This window comes from Coloeus monedula, assembly GCF_965178545.1.
Source record: "Coloeus monedula genome assembly, chromosome: 3".
Taxonomy (NCBI): domain Eukaryota; kingdom Metazoa; phylum Chordata; class Aves; order Passeriformes; family Corvidae; genus Coloeus; species Coloeus monedula.
Window position 1 is genome coordinate 99,417,430 of NC_138783.1, and position 12,548 is coordinate 99,429,977.

The following is a 12,548-nucleotide window of genomic DNA, read 5'->3' on the forward strand; positions in this document are numbered from 1 at the left end:
CTGTGTTACTTGTGTGCCCTGAGTGAGACTGCTATTGCGGGGAGGGAGCTGGAAGCAAACTGCTGTGGGGCCACAGCAGCTCCTGGATTTTAACTGGGGTGGGGAACTGCTTGGCTAACCCACTGAAATACCCCAATAAGAAGGTTTTCCTGCCTGGAAAGCTTACTGTCCACAGGGACAGGACTGGCAAGTAGTTAATAACATGAAACAGTGTTATTTATTGCTCCATGGCAGATTCAGAGAGCATCATTTGTATTGCCTGCCTTCTGACTGATGCCCTAAATGACCCTTGTGAAGTGAGGTCCTGCTACCACTCTCTTGTGACTGAGTCCTTTTGGCTCATGGAGGACAGAGTAAGCTTCCTAAATTGGAAGTCAGAGTATTATTCCAGCAGAATTTAGTCCACCTGTCTCTGGAAGGATGGCTATAGTTGTCTGACTCCACATGGCCTGAACACACACTCCCTCTCTCACTATATGTGTGTATATATGCACATCTATGTCACTAAGTATTTGCTTGCACCAGCAGCTCAGCATGCACAGTGCTCATCGCCACCCAGTGCTTTAGTTACAAAACCAGACAATTGGTTTTGATCATAATATATTTAATTCATGAGCAGGAAAGAATGACTACATCACCTAATCTCCCTTTCTCTGTATTGCAGACTTTGTTTATCTATATGAAACACAGCAACTTTTGTATGACTACAGGATACCTTGTGTTTTCACAAAAATTCATCTTCTGGGAAAGTTCCACTAAAGCTTGGCATGAACAAATGGAGAATCTCTGCATTCTCCTTCCAGTAGTTGCACTATCGGTCACAGTCACAGGTGATGAAAAACACGTGCTTTATTTCTCATTTTAATTTCTTGTCAGCTTCCAGATGCTGATTTGTTCTGTGTGAACCCTTTACTAGATTAACAAGCAAGCTGGTATTTAGTATATTGTCCCAGTGAAATACTGAGGTGCTGTAATTAGGTCATCCATCTTTTTTTCTTTTTGTAATAAACTCTACCAGTGGAACTCTCTAGACATTTCATATTAAAGTACTTTCTACACTGTCGTAATCACTTTTGCAGCTGTATTGTGTGATCTCTGGTGATGGATTTTTTTCAATTTCTTTGTAGATTATGACGGCCTTATCCTATTGTAAGTAATGATAGGTTGCAATGCTAATATTACAAATGAAAGTTTAAAAGGGCATTTTTGTCATTGCGTACTGTTTATTTCAAAGCTCATATTATTTACTTCTGTATGAAATCAGATTTGAAGAAACTCTTGTTGTTGAGTAAAACATTATTGGTAGGGGCATATGATAGCATATGATTGTTGCAATCATCAATACATGTATGCTCTCACCCAATCATAAGGGTGATAAAACTTCACCAACACTTGTAGGTAATAAAATAATAATAATAATAATATTAATATTAATATCTTTTAACCTCTAATACTTCTCTTTCACTTTTTCAGTAGAGAGCTAGTACTTGCCAAAAAGTTGTCTTGCAAGGTAACCAAAGCTGGTCTAAGCAAAGGATGTAATTAGCTCTTCCAGCCTGTGTTACCAGTGCTGCCTGCACTGATGCCTCCTGCCTGTGTACCATTGTGGCAAGATGAATAGTCTTTAAGTGATCCTGTCACTGATAGAAACCACCAATGATCCAGTTTATAAGATTTGTAAACAACAAATGAAAACATGACCCAACCAGTTTATGAGTATAATTATGACAGAAAGCATTAATAGAATTTCTTCAATAACCCTGATTCATCCACAGTGCTACAGTATGAGTGTCTGGTATTCTACAGCGTCCTTTAAACTCCATGAATCTTGCAGAAGCCTTCAGCCCAGATGCACCAGTTAGTTCCCTGGTATTTGACATGAGAGTAGCCTCAGTATGTGTTAGTTACTGTTGCATAGCATAATGCCAGAGTATTGAATAGAGATGATTTTAGTATAATAATACTCTGAACAATTTTCCCGTAAGACGTGGGAAATCCTCTAATTGTTGTCTGGAATTTCAGATTGTATATTTACACAGTTGTGCTTCTTGAGTATATTGTATTTTGCATAAACACAACATGCTCCATGGAAAAAATTAGATGGGAGGCATGTTGTCAATGCTGCAACCCTGGCAGCGTTCAAGGCCAGGTTGGATCGGGCTTTGAGCAACCTGGTCTAGTGGGATGTGTCCCTGCCAATGGCAGGCAGTTGGAACGAGAGCATCTTTAAGATCCCTTCCAACCCAAACCAGTCAATGATTCTATAATTAAAAAAAAAAAAAAAAGATGAGGTGGAGAGATGAGAACAGTCAACTCAGAATGCCATCTGAGAATTAGACAGGTAATTAGATATGTAGCCACATAGATGAAGATTTATATGCACTCAGTAGACTAACTCAGAAAAACTGTGGATGTCCAGCTGATGTATTGCTAATAGTTTGTGATGCTTCAATAGGCAAGTGTTGTGCCTTGTGTAGTCGTTCACCTCCAATTAGGATAGATGTAACTCTTTCTGAAGTGAGTAGTTGTATTTGGTTAGGTGGTGTACTTACCTCACAGTGAAGTGAATGAGGACATGCAATAGTACTGCAGACTGAGAATTAGAACTGGATTTATGAAAGCATTTCCTGATGATGTGTTTAAATATGTTATCTGTTAAATCGATTATTTCTTAAAATGATTCTTAATGTATAGTTGTTGTGGTTTAACTTCAGCTGGTAAGTACCACATGGCCACTTGATCCATCCCCCTACCCAACCCAATGGGATGGGAAGGAGAATTGGAAAAAAGTAAAACCCATATGTTAAGATGAGTTTAATAATGGAAAAAAGTAATTAATAAGTAAAATGTAATAATAATTATAGTATTAATAAAGATGATAATGATTTAAAGGGAGATAAGAAAACAAGAGAGAGAAATAAAACCCAAAAAGGACAAGTGGTGCACAATACAATTGCTCACCACCTGCTGACTGATGCCCAGCCCATCCCCTAGCAGTCAACAGCCCCTCCCAGCCAGCTCGCCCCAGTTCATATACTGGGCATGACATTGTATGGCATGGATTGGCCAGACCAGGTCAGGTGTCCTGGCCATGCTCCCACCAGCTTCTTGTGCACCTGCTCACTGGCAGAGCACAGGAAACTGAAAAGTCCTGACTCAGCATAAGCACAGCTCGGCAACAACTTAAACATCTCTGTGTTATCAATATCACTCTCATACTGAACGCAAAACACAGCACTGTACCAGCTACTAGGAAGAAAATGAACTCTATCCCAGAGAAAACCAGGACAATAGTTTTAAAAGCTGTCAGACATTTGTGTGGAAGAGGATAATTAATTTTAAAAGTCTCCAATGAATATCTCATTTCGCTTTAAATCATTTAATTATTAAATTATGTAGACAAAAACGGAGCATAAGACTTAAGGATTGAAATGGAAGAATAGGAAACTAGTTAATATATGTGGTGCTCAAATGGCAGAGGAAATACAAAATAAGGCTTTACTCATCATGCTTTTTGGCAGGCGTGGAAAAGTCTGCAAATAGGTTTATTATTGCAGAAGAATGCCAGGCTGTCTTTCATGTTCAATTTTCATAAATGCTTGCTTTCAGCCTTGCTCCAAAAACATTCAAGAAGGTGATTTCTTTTGCCTACTTATTTCTTGCACAGAGGTGATGCTCAATCAGTTCCCACTAGAAGCTTTCTGAGAGAGCACTGTGTGTGTCCCACTGTTTTGAGGCAGCGCACTGGCATTTCAGTCCTGTGCTCAGCAGTGGTTCTGGGTGAATTGCTTGCTGCTGTTATACTTGACCAGAGAGGCTGAAAATTGTTGAGCCAAGCTGATGGTATATTAGGATCCTTCCAGCTCCTGAAAAAGTGCATGGCTTTGCAAAGTGCTCAAATGCTGTGTGTCACTGGGGATTGCCCTCACCTCTTTAGTTCTTTTGGTGATGGATGTTGGGTTTTTTCCCCTTACACTTTAGCCAAACTCCTAATCTGGGAACTCAGACCTTGCTGAATGGCAAAAGCAGAAGGAGTTAGGTGCTTGTGTTTTGATGAAGTGATGGACTTGATGACTGGCTTGATGGGTACCTCTGTCTCTCATTGCAGCCCTCTCAGCTGTCAGATGCGGTGATCTCCATGGTAACTCAAACCCCCAGACTCTTGACAGCAGCCTGCGAGGAGCAGCATTCAGCAGCTCAAGGGTCTCACGACCAGGTAAGCCACAAGGAATCGCCAAATAAGAGCTCACATCCAGCATGCCATTCCCTGTCCTGTCAGGTTTTTCCTTGGTGAAGTCACCCAGGCAGTCAGGTCCTGTGCACATATGTGATGATGGACTTCTACCAGTGTTGTCACTTAAGGCTATAGCAGTCCAGCTCTCTCAAACTGAGGCATTTGACAAAAAGTCTGCATTGTTCAGGGTTGGTTTTTAAGCTGCAGATTGAAGAAGCAAAACTAAGAAGTACTGTGCAATTCTTTAAGTGTCTTTGGTCTTAAGTAATTGCTGTGGTAGGAAATAACCCCAAAACATGTCAGCAGTAAGATCTGTCTTGCCGCTGTACCTACACCACCATCACTACTGCCTGGGCTCTAACTTTAGGCCTGAGCAATCTTATTCTCCTGCAGTGTATCAGAGACCATTTCTGTGTTCATGTAACGTTCATTGGTTCTCTGCAGCATTTTCAAATTGTTGCTGTGCTCTTTCCACACGAGTTTCTGTGCTAATAGCAGCATATGGGGTGTTCTGGGTAACATCTTAAGAAGGTACAGAATTCTTCCCCTTTTTTGTTGAATTATGGAGAAAGAACGAGATCTTTGCCGTTTTGGGAAAAAAATGCAGGGACTGTATAGCTACTATTCCAGTACCACTGATGCTGTGAACTAAAGTAGTACCTCTGGTCTTAAGCACTTACATGCGTGGGACGTTTATTATTCCCTTTTATTGTCAGGCTTCACCATCATTTGTACTGAGTTGTTTCTATGCCATTAAGATTGTATGTATTTTCCAAGTGTTTTCTGGGTATTACCTGCATTGTTTCTTTCTTGCTTGCTGCATAAGTCCACTTGGCTCTACTTGGCTCTTACTTTTGTATCATTGATGATACTCTTAAATAGCGTTGAGTGAGTACTGGATGATTTTATTGGAGGAATGTAGAACACTTTTTCGATTATTATTTCCTGTTAACAGCTACTTTTTCATATCTATATCTTAATCACATTTGATGGTACTGATAATTTCTTACTCTGAGTTTTGTGTGGCGGTAAGGTAAATGCCGTTTGAAAGTCTGTGTGTTTCATTTATGGAATAACGTCTGCTGACCGTAGTTTGTAACTTTATCAGATGATTAAATAAAATTCTCTGTTTTATTTAGCAAGTTTCTGTAAAATGGTGTTGACTGGCATTAGTTTTGTTCATGTAATTTCCCGGTGAATTTATTCTTTATCAGTTTGGTGGTTATTTTGCCTGAGATTAGTGATGACATAGAGCTGTAGAATTACTGAGATCATACTGCTTACCATCCTCAAGTATTGGCCGAAAATGCTAGCAGTCTTGCTGAATTTCTCTGGTGCTCCAAAATGTATTGAAAATTAGCATCATTGAAATGATCCTCTGACAAACACTTTTAAGACTCTTAAGGCACAAATTATTGCAGTGTACTAATTTAAAGTTGTCTTTTAAGATTCGTTTTCGTTACTAATGGCCTCCTTATCTCTAAAAATGCTTTTCTTCTACTTAGAAGAAAATATATGTTGATTGTTTGGGGTTTTTTGTGTAGCACGTTTGTATTCCTTTAAAACATGAATCCCAAGCTGGAGATCTTGTGCTGTTTCAATTACCCAGATTTTCCTATTAGAATTAATTTCATTGGGTTTTAAAGTGTAATCTATATTTCAAGCTAATTACACCTTAACCCAGACTGGGAGTATCATTTTTTTGCCACAGGTTGCCTTTTTTTGGACTATTTAATCATTACCTTTGGTCCTTGGTGGCAGTGGGGTAGGGAAAGTTCTCCACATTTTTGCCCTTGTACTTTCTCCCAAATGCAAAATTTGTCCCTAGTTTACTGGGCTAATGAACTTCCATGCTTGCTATTAACTAAACTGTTTCAAATACCAAAATGACAATTACACTCTGGGCCTGTGCATTCAATATGTATTCTGGCAGTGAAATTTGGGAGTGCCTGATGAGTTACTACTGACTGCATGGCATTTCTAGCTTACTTTTCTCACATGAACATCCTTCATAGTTCTTTTCATGTTTTACAAGTACATACTTAAGCAGATCATTCAGTTCTCTGATATGGTTTGGTGGTTTGCTTTATCTCAAATTGCCAACAATATATCCTTCTGGGATCCGCTAGCATGTTGCCTGCATGAGTTCAAGACCTTGACATCCTGAATTATCAGTAATTTTGAGAAATAATGGTGCTAGTAGTGTAAAGTACCATCTTCTATATCCTTTGTCTGGCTCTTAGTGGAGATCTCCCCAGCAGTTAGAGTGATAACTATTGATAACTGTTATTGATATGATAGATGTGACAATGATAAGAGGTCAGCTTTATCAGGATCATGTGTGATATGTTGTATGAATGCACATTATAGTCTTTTGACTAAAAAACCTTGTAAAAAGCAAGATGAGACGAAATTAGATGTCAAAAATTGAAAGGCTGGGGAAGTTCAGTTTGAAAAAGTAGGAAAAGTAAGTGTATGCACATGATACCTAGGAAGAAACAGGTCACCTTTTTCTAGTTTTATGTTTCTTGTATGAATTAGTTACTTTGAATTTAAGAACAAGATGGATAGGATGTAGTGGAAGATACTTCAAATGCATCAGCATATCAGTTTTCAGTTGTTCAAAGAGCTTGGAATAGGTGCAGTTTAGGAATGTCACAAATGAAATGTGGTAGTGCAAGTTGTGGCTGTTGACAGAAGTGCAGAGGCACAAATTAATATAAGAAAACATTTATTATTTTATTAAAAGTTTCCAGAACAGTATTTTTTCAAAAGTATTCATTTGGTGTGATTGAGAAGAATGTTCCATTATACATAAGTTAACACTAAGGTATTTTATTTTGAGAAAATACGTCTTCTTTTGTATAAGAAGACTGCATTTTATACAAAGAAAGTAAGAGAAACTATAATCAAAAAGTTTGCTTGCCAATGCATGATTCTGAAAAGTACTATAATACACCCATGCATACTGTTCCATAACAGCTTTTATGATTCTTTTACGATTACTAGTTTTTAATTATTTGTTTTGGTTTATTTAGAACTTTATAAGTGATATTGCACAGGCATAGGGTGCAGGGACTTTGTATGTTAACAAAAGTTACTGTTGGCACCTGATCCCACCAAATAATTTTATTGGTCAGTTAGATTTATGGGCTAGAAAATTGATCTGCTTTTAAGCAATATTCTTTATAATTCTCAGGTTTAATAATAAACTCTGTATTGATTTTTTTAACATTGTTTTTCAAGTGTTGTCATCAAATAATATTGCACCTGTGGGTGTACACATGAGCTATTCCCCTTGACTACTCAGCATTCACTGTTCATAGAGTGGTTATTCTTAAAAGTCTCATGGTATCATATCTGTTCACTGAAAAACAGTGAACTGTTGTAATAATATTTTTTTGAATAAGCATATTTTAGAATAACATGAATAGTCTTTAAATTTGCAGCTGTTTCATGGCCCAAGTAGAGCTTCATTTATATAATCCCTGGTACTTCTCTTGCTACTTGGTGAATCATGTTTAACTGAACTCTGATTTTATTCATGAAATATTAATTAGTATTTTTTGGGCTATCAACCAAGTCAGAAAAAAGTATATGTAGCTAGAACATGAACTCGTGTGTTTTACATTGTGGTGGAGAGATGAAACAACTATTCCAGTCATGGCTAACTTTTGAGAGACTTGCTTTGAGCCTTTCTCTTACACAGTATGGTTTCAAAATACTGACAGTGGAATAAAATTATTGTGCTTTTTTTTTTAAATCTTTTTTCTTTAACACAGCTCAGGTTTCAAGGAAGGTTTTTGATGATAGTAAAGAGGATGCTAGCATTCAAAATGAGGTGGCAAAATGCCTTATCCTTTTTAAACTAAGCTGGTGATTATTTAAGGCATAGCTCAGACCTTGTAGGACTCAACTGTGATAATCCCATACTCTATTTGATTTGTAGAGCACATAATGATACCACATTCACTGTGCCAGTCACTTGAAAGTGCTAATAATACATATGCAAAGTGAGAAAAGGCAATTTTTGTTGTAGTCATTAATAAGTATATATTTAGTTCACCTGGAGTGTCAGCTGAAGTGAAAGGTTCATACCTTCATGAGTAAACACCATGCCACAAGGAGGGGGAAGTGGAGCTCTGCCTTGCCCAAAACTGCTCCTCTGAGTTTACCCAGCAAAGACTTCACACAGGTCAAGAGTGCTTTTTCATCCACGCAAAGTCTGTTTAACTTGTCTGGGCAGCACTGCAGGAATAAGCCCAGGTCAGTGAATTCGGCTCAGGCTGCAGCAGGCTTGGTGTTTCCTTGGACAGGTACCGTGCACACGCTGTGTGTAGCACATTCCAGAGACAGTGCCTTCTGCAACCTGTCTGTATCGAAGGACTGTGTATGTGCACTAAATCAGCTGCTTCCCAAACAGAGCTAGGACAGTTTTCCTCTGAAGACAAATAGGATTTTCTGCTTTTTAAAGGTTGATTCAAACAAAGCTTTTATTTTAAACTGAATTATTTTATCACATTATGGTGTAGAAATGGAATTACTACAGGCAGTCTAGTTAAACATGCTCCTGAATAATCTGAATGTCTCGTGTAGCCATCCCACACAGAAACAGGACAGGTAATATAATTGCTTTTTAATAAGTTGTTAATTAAGCCTTGGAGATATACAGGATTCTGTATTTCCATTTACATTTTTGTATGACCTAATTGAACTGCTTTGATTTAATGAAACATGAATATAACTTATGGATAAACATACTGTTATATAGATAGTACATGCTAAAAATTTGTGCCCAATATACAGCTTAACATCAGTTAATTTCAGAAGAAATTCCATCTTCAAGCAGCCTGTAAACATTTCCACCTGGTATTTTACTGTCTAGTCTAAATGCCGTAAATGAAAAGAAACAAAATTATTATTTTTTCTCAAAAGTTTATGTAATGCAGAGGTGAGAGTTAAGGTGTAGTTCTTTGGTGTCAACTGGAGATATTGCAGGTATAATTAATCAAAATGGATTTGCAAACACGTCGTCACTGATACTATATTTTTACTTACACACTGAGGTCACAGGTTCACACTTGGCTTTGTAATCAAGGACCTTGGTCCAAACTTGGTTTTTTTCACAAAGGTGAGTACAGTGATTAGGAAAATTGTTGTAATGGCATATTTGGAGAGTGATTGATCACCACAGAAAAAGCTGAGGTGATTTAAGGTATCGCAGAGCCCATACCTGAGCTGCAAAAGCAGAGCACCTGAGTCCCTGAACTGTTTTAGTGCAAAGTCCATTCCCAGCCAGCTCCTGCTGAAGTCTCTAAAAACGACCAGGATGTTCTAACTTTAAAGAGTGCAATGAGAGACCAGTCAGTCTTTAGCTCTTGTTCAGCTGTCAGGGACAGTAAACTCCAGGTAAGGAGCAAACAGCTGCAGCACACCTGGTTTTTTACACTGGTGCCACCATTTGTGCAGTATGTCTCAAAATAGTCTTTTATTGACTTGCCCATAGCTTTTGATTAATCTCTGCTGTGTTCAGACCTTCACACGTGAGATGGCTACCCAGGGTTGTATGGTGCTATATCTCCTCCTAATAAATGGCTCTGGAGGTTGGGTTAATGCAGATGGCACCTACTCAGAAAAAATCGGGGGAACAGGGAAGGCACTCTCCCAAACACCTCCGTTGTAATAGAACAAAGTGGGTTTTCAATTTTTGTTATATCTGAAATGGTTAACATTTTTGTATTGGTTGCTCTCTGAGCTACAATGTGATTTAGCAAGCATCCCAAATGTCTGTAACATGAATTGTGTTTATCGTCAACCTAAATCAGTTTAAATAAGCTTAGTTCAACTGATGCATGCACAAATTAATTTCTCTTTTATCTAACCAGCTTGCAGTCCTAATAAACAGAATAATCAATCATAGCTGCCTTCATCTATAGCATGATTGTATATCTCTGATCAAGGAAATGTAGAATAATTTCTCTCTAGTTCCTACTTAGTTCCCCCTGTAATCAAGGTTTCTGGCTATAATGATTCACCTTAATCATTTTTACATTCCTTGATAGATGAAAAAAATATTTTTTTTAGCTTGTATGTTTAAAGGATGATTACATTCAACATTGTAAAACTAATTTTAAAAGTATAAGATATTTTTGTTTCTCTGCAACACAGAAAAAAATGCCAGTCTGATTCAGAGAACTCTGTAAACACGATGGCAATGACACCGTGCTTTGAACAATTTGTACTGTATACTCGTCATTTTTAGTAATAGCTGGTTTGAGGCCTCTGGCATCTTTCTTACTGATTGAAGTGAGTCCAGGACTCTGGCTAGACATTTTCTCTCTTCCTTGAATTATAAAGTGCCAAGCAAAACCTGAGGTTAGCTTTGTGTAAGATGCTAGAAAAAGCCCAGACAATTAAAACTTCCCTTTAGGTCACTGGCCTTCAAATAATTCTTTAACTTTTATGCTGAACTGTTTACACTGTATATCAGGTGTCTTTAGTCTTTTAATTTTCTACATATGTAGTATATCACACATTTAGTAATGCTTTTGTCTAGATAGACAATTATGAAAAACTTATAACACGTAAAACATGAACTCAAATTTATTTACAGTTGCATTTTACAGCTTCTTAGTGTACTTTTGCCACCAAGCAAAGGTACTGTAGCAACCAGTTCTGCCTCTTGCAACTGCAAAATGCATCAAGGAAACCTTATGTTCTCGGTGGTTTATCTCAAAATGTGTGTTTAGAATATGTTCCCTTAAGTGCAGTTGACAATAATAGGAAAACAGCAGCCTGTGTGAAGAAATATTCCTACCATAGTAGTTATTGGCAGTTTCTGGACTGCTAGTTCAGAAATACTGTTCCAGATCAAGGTACAGCAAGGAGCTGACATTGAGATTAATCTTTTCCTCTATATTAAAAATAGAGCATCATTATGCAAAAATTATTTTACTGGCACAAAAGAAAGGTGCAGTGCACCTTTTTGAATAAAGATTGTAATACGGCCTTAAACAACAGTGTGTCTCCTTGCTCCTCACGTGATTCCATTCCGTGAACACAGATACTAAATATCTGTGGTCATTTAAGGCTCAGTAATTTGCTTCAAACTTTGACTTCAAATGTAAATTAATCTCATGTTTAAAAATAAATTACTTCAGGTTTTGGAACAATAATCTCATTTTGCACTTCTAGTTTCATTACTTTTTTTTGCAAATTCTTTATTTTTTGAGTTAAAAATTCAGCTGTGTTAAAATATGACTAAATTTAAACTTGGTATCTGAAATGACATGAGGTTTTCACAAAACATTGCCTCAAGCATTTCCAGATAAATTATTTCATTCCAATATTTTATTCATTTCTTTCTTTTAAAGAGCTTTAAATAGCTTTTATGTCAAGCTATTAATCATAGTTGGATGACTCTGTTTTAAACTATTTGAGTTGATAAATCATTGTTCAGTAGTAAACTGGAGATGCTGGTTTTCCTTGTGATGTATGCATGTGTTTGATTTCTCTCTAGATACTGATAGATCTTTGCAAATTATCTGCTTATGAGTAAGCCCAAATCTTCTGAATTTAACCTAATCAGATAATGTTTTGGAAGTCTGTTAATATATACAGTGTTTGCAAGCTCAAAAAGTGAAAATTCTCCCCATAAGTAGGTGTTTAAAATAATGCAAAGATCATTAAAAATAAAGAAAAGTAACAATTCCTATATTGGTTTTTAAAATAATAACCCTAGGCCAGAGCTGCAAAAGTCAAGGAAGCAAAGCTATTTGTGGTGCCATCAATCTGAAAATTGTGCTCCAAGGAATGATATCCGTAGATGCACTTGGGTCAGGGAAGTTAAGTCAAAGAGGAGGAGGGAGTGGTCTGACAACCCTGACTGGGAGGCCTAATCCTGGGAATCCCCTGAATTTCTCTTCTCCAGAGATGTTTGATTAGCTAGTATAGCCAAAACCGAAAAATGAGGGAAAAAAGCCTCTTCTCCCTATTTTTTTCCCCATACACTAATCATCTTTCTCTATATTAACTTTTTTCATCAAAATTGTGTTTTGAGAATTTGCAAAATCTCCTTACACAGAGTTTCCATTTATCTTGTGGGTATTATTTCAGTCATTCCCCAAAGTTTTCGTGGTGCCATGCGTCTCAGAGCTCTCTTCTTGCTTTGGTCAGCTGTCCTGTAATCAGTGCATGTTCTTGCCTTTCATACAGCAACTTGGATAAAGAGTATGTCAGTTTTGTTAGAGTCCAGCCTCTTGGAATGTGTTTTCTCTTAAGTCAGGTTTGGTTTTTGATTTCACTGGAGAGTGAG

The 12,548-nt window shown here is 37.5% G+C and overlaps 1 protein-coding gene across 2 annotated transcripts in view; it reads left to right on the forward strand.

Annotated features, from left to right (window-relative positions):
* The window catches only part of TBL1X (transducin beta like 1 X-linked), a 193,046-nt gene that overhangs the window by 100,857 nt on the left and 79,641 nt on the right, over positions 1 to 12,548 (forward strand). Inside the window, exon 3 of one of the 2 annotated variants that reach the window (XM_082278853.1) lies at positions 4,109 to 4,216. The gene's annotated coding sequence lies outside the window, so the exon portion shown is untranslated. Of the gene's footprint in view, positions 1 to 4,108; positions 4,217 to 12,548 lie in introns of those variants that run through there. The other variant, XM_082278854.1, reaches the window with a different exon arrangement.